Genomic DNA, 5261 nt, shown 5'->3' with positions numbered 1-5261 from the left:
ATGTAAAAAGTTTAATTAATCTCCCAATGGTTTGCCGGGAAACATCGATTCTTCCGATCTAGAAAGAGACAGAGACAGTCGATCCGCGTTATGATAAATATTTCGAGGTTCCCGATTCCACAAAATTATAAAAAGTATACGGCTGTGTAGCAGGGATCAGAACGAGTAATTTCATGTATAAAGTTTAATTAAACTCCCAATAGTTTGCCGGGAAACATCGATTCTTCCGATCTAGAAAGAGACAGAGACAGTCGATCCGCGTTATGATAAATATTTCAAGGTTCCCGATTCCACAAAATTATAAAAAGTATACGGCTGTGTAGCGGGGATCAGAACGAGTAATTTCATGTATAAAGTTTAATTAAACTCCCAATAGTTTGCCGGGAAACATCGATTCTTCCGATCTAGAAAGAGACAGAGACAGTCGATCCGCGTTATGATAAATATTTCAAGGTTCCCGATTCCACAAAATTATAAAAAGTATACGGCTGTGTAGCGGGGATCAAAACGAGTAATTTCATGTATAAAGTTTAATTAATCTCCCAATAGTTTGCCGGGAAACATCGATTCTTCCGATCTAGAAAGAGACAGAGACAGTCGATCCGCGTTATGATAAATATTTCGAGGTTCCCGATTCCACAAAATTATAAAAAGTATACGGCTGTGTAGCGGGGATCAAAACGAGTAATTTCATGTATAAAGTTTAATTAATCTCCCAATAGTTTGCCGGGAAACATCGATTCTTCCGATCTAGAAAGAGACAGAGACAGTCGATCCGCGTTATGATAAATATTTCAAGGTTCCCGATTCCACAAAATTATAAAAAGTATACGGCTGTGTAGCAGGGATCAGAACGAGTAATTTCATGTATAAAGTTTAATTAAACTCCCAATAGTTTGCCGGGAAACATCGATTCTTCCGATCTAGAAAGAGACAGAGACAGTCGATCCGCGTTATGATAAATATTTCAAGGTTCCCGATTCCACAAAATTATAAAAAGTATACGGCTGTGTAGCGGGGATCAGAACGAGTAATTTCATGTATAAAGTTTAATTAAACTCCCAATAGTTTGCCGGGAAACATCGATTCTTCCGATCTAGAAAGAGACAGAGACAGTCGATCCGCGTTATGATAAATATTTCGAGGTTCCCGATTCCACAAAATTATAAAAAGTATACGGCTGTGTAGCGGGGATCAAAACGAGTAATTTCATGTATAAAGTTTAATTAATCTCCCAATAGTTTGCCGGGAAACATCGATTCTTCCGATCTAGAAAGAGACAGAGACAGTCGATCCGCGTTATGATAAATATTTCAAGGTTCCCGATTCCACAAAATTATAAAAAGTATACGGCTGTGTAGCAGGGATCAGAACGAGTAATTTCATGTATAAAGTTTAATTAAACTCCCAATAGTTTGCCGGGAAACATCGATTCTTCCGATCTAGAAAGAGACAGAGACAGTCGATCCGCGTTATGATAAATATTTCAAGGTTCCCGATTCCACAAAATTATAAAAAGTATACGGCTGTGTAGCGGGGATCAGAACGAGTAATTTCATGTATAAAGTTTAATTAAACTCCCAATAGTTTGCCGGGAAACATCGATTCTTCCGATCTAGAAAGAGACAGAGACAGTCGATCCGCGTTATGATAAATATTTCAAGGTTCCCGATTCCACAAAATTATAAAAAGTATACGGCTGTGTAGCGGGGATCAAAACGAGTAATTTCATGTATAAAGTTTAATTAATCTCCCAATAGTTTGCCGGGAAACATCGATTCTTCCGATCTAGAAAGAGACAGAGACAGTCGATCCGCGTTATGATAAATATTTCAAGGTTCCCGATTCCACAAAATTATAAAAAGTATACGGCTGTGTAGCAGGGATCAGAACGAGTAATTTCATGTATAAAGTTTAATTAAACTCCCAATAGTTTGCCGGGAAACATCGATTCTTCCGATCTAGAAAGAGACAGAGACAGTCGATCCGCGTTATGATAAATATTTCGAGGTTCCCGATTCCACAAAATTATAAAAAGTATACGGCTGTGTAGCGGGGATCAGAACGAGTAATTTCATGTATAAAGTTTAATTAAACTCCCAATAGTTTGCCGGGAAACATCGATTCTTCCGATCTAGAAAGAGACAGAGACAGTCGATCCGCGTTATGATAAATATTTCAAGGTTCCCGATTCCACAAAATTATAAAAAGTATACGGCTGTGTAGCGGGGATCAGAACGAGTAATTTCATGTATAAAGTTTAATTAAACTCCCAATAGTTTGCCGGGAAACATCGATAGTTCGATCGCGCGAGAGAGACAGAGAAACGAACAGACTTCTTTTCGATTTACGGCTAAAATAAATTTTTCTCATTTTATTCAATAACATATTCTTGCTTAGATAACTTTTTTACATAGGGATTAAGCATTTAGAACGATAGATTGTTTAAAATAAGGGCACTTTACTCTTGACATTTTACGGTTTTTTCAATTTTCTGAAAAATCCTATCATTAGATTTTTTTAAAAATACGATATTCTTGCTTATCTAACGTTTCTACATAGGGATTAAGCATTTAGAACGAAATCTAATGTCAGAAAATGGCACTTTACTCTTGACATTTTTCGGTTTTTTCAATTTTCTGGAAAATCCTATCATTAGATTTTTTTAAAAATACGATATTCTTGCTTAACTAACGTTTCTACATAGGGATTAAGCATTTAGAACGAAATCTAATGTAGGAAAATGGTACTTTACTCTTGATCGGTACGTTGGGACTTTGAAAATATTCGGGCGTTCCAATCGCTCGTCTGTTGCATCATAGCGCGTCTCGGCGCAATCGACCGATTCGCTCGATCCATTATTTTCGATTTACGGCTAAAATAAATTTTTCTAATTTTTTTCAATAACATATTCCTGCTTAAATAACTTTTTTACATAGGGATTAAGCATTTAGAACGATACATTGTTTAAAGTAAGGGCACTTTACTCTTGACATTTTACGGTTTTTTCAATTTTCTGAAAAATTCTATCATTAGATTTTTTTAAAAATACGATATTCTTGCTTAACTAACGTTTCTACATAGGGATTAAGCATTTAGAACGAAATCTAATGTCAGAAAATGGCACTTTACTCTTGACATTTTTCGGTTTTTCCAATTTTCTGGAAAATCCTATCATTAGATTTTTTTAAAAATACGATATTCTTGCTTAACTAACGTTTTTACATAGGGATTAAGCATTTAGAACGAAATCTAATGTAGGAAAATGGTACTTTACTCTTGATCGGTACGTTGGGACTTTGAAAATATTCGGGCGTTCCAATCGCTCGTCTGTTGCATCATAGCGCGTCTCGGCGCAATCGACCGATTCGCTCGATCCATTATTTTCGATTTACGGCTAAAATAAATTTTTCTAATTTTTTTCAATAACATATTCCTGCTTAGATAACTTTTTTACATAGGGATTAAGCATTTAGAACGATACATTGTTTAAAGTAAGGGCACTTTACTCTTGACATTTTACGGTTTTTTCAATTTTCTGAAAAATCCTATCATTAGATTTTTTTAAAAATACGATATTCTTGCTTAACTAACGTTTCTACATAGGGATTAAGCATTTAGAACGAAATCTAATGTCAGAAAATGGCACTTTACTCTTGACATTTTTCGGTTTTTTCAATTTTCTGGAAAATCCTATCATTAGATTTTTTTAAAAATACGATATTCTTGCTTAACTAACGTTTTTACATAGGGATTAAGCATTTAGAACGAAATCTAATGTAGGAAAATGGTACTTTACTCTTGATCGGTACGTTGGGACTTTGAAAATATTCGGGCGTTCCAATCGCTCGTCTGTTGCATCATAGCGCGTCTCGGCGCAATCGACCGATTCGCTCGATCCATTATTTTCGATTTACGGCTAAAATAAATTTTTCTAATTTTTTTCAATAACATATTCCTGCTTAAATAACTTTTTTACATAGGGATTAAGCATTTAGAACGATACATTGTTTAAAGTAAGGGCACTTTACTCTTGACATTTTACGGTTTTTTCAATTTTCTGAAAAATCCTATCATTAGATTTTTTTAAAAATACGATATTCTTGCTTAACTAACGTTTCTACATAGGGATTAAGCATTTAGAACGAAATCTAATGTAGGAAAATGGTACTTTACTCTTGATCGGTACGTTGGGACTTTGAAAATATTCGGGCGTACGCGACGCGCTCGGCGCTTCGAACAGCTCCGGTGTCCCCATTATTTTCGATTTACGGCTAAAATAAATTTTTCTAATTTTTTTCAATAACATATTCCTGCTAAAATAACTTTTTTACATAGGGATTAAGCATTTAGAACGATACATTGTTTAAAGTAAGGGCACTTTACTCTTGACATTTTACGGTTTTTTCAATTTTCTGAAAAATCCTATCATTAGATTTTTTTAAAAATACGATATTCTTGCTTAACTAACGTTTCTACATAGGGATTAAGCATTTGGAACGAAATCTAATGTCAGAAAATGGCACTTTACTCTTGACATTTTTCGGTTTTTTCAATTTTCTGGAAAATCCTATCATTAGATTTTTTTAAAAATACGATATTCTTGCTTAACTAACGTTTTTACATAGGGATTAAGCATTTAGAACGAAATCTAATGTAGGAAAATGGTACTTTACTCTTGATCGGTACGTTGGGACTTTGAAAATATTCGGGCGTTCCAATCGCTCGTCTGTTGCATCATAGCGCGTCTCGGCGCAATCGACCGATTCGCTCGATCCATTATTTTCGATTTACGGCTAAAATAAATTTTTCTAATTTTTTTCAATAACATATTCCTGCTTAAATAACTTTTTTACATAGGGATTAAGCATTTAGAACGATACATTGTTTAAAGTAAGGGCACTTTACTCTTGACATTTTACGGTTTTTTCAATTTTCTGAAAAATCCTATCATTAGATTTTTTTAAAAATACGATATTCTTGCTTAACTAACGTTTCTACATAGGGATTAAGCATTTAGAACGAAATCTAATGTCAGAAAATGGCACTTTACTCTTGACATTTTTCGGTTTTTTCAATTTTCTGGGAAATCCTATCATTAGATTTTTTTAAAAATACGATATTCTTGCTTAACTAACGTTTTTACATAGGGATTAAGCATTTAGAACGAAATCTAATGTAGGAAAATGGTACTTTACTCTTGATCGGTACGTTGGGACTTTGAAAATATTCGGGCGTACGCGACGCGCTCGGCGCTTCGA

The sequence above is a fragment of the Megalopta genalis genome, unplaced genomic scaffold (assembly GCF_051020955.1).
Source record: "Megalopta genalis isolate 19385.01 unplaced genomic scaffold, iyMegGena1_principal scaffold0051, whole genome shotgun sequence".
In the NCBI taxonomy this organism is placed as follows: Eukaryota; Metazoa; Arthropoda; class Insecta; order Hymenoptera; family Halictidae; genus Megalopta; species Megalopta genalis.
The sequence above is the reverse complement of the archived record's forward strand: the minus strand, read 5'-3'. Positions refer to the sequence as shown.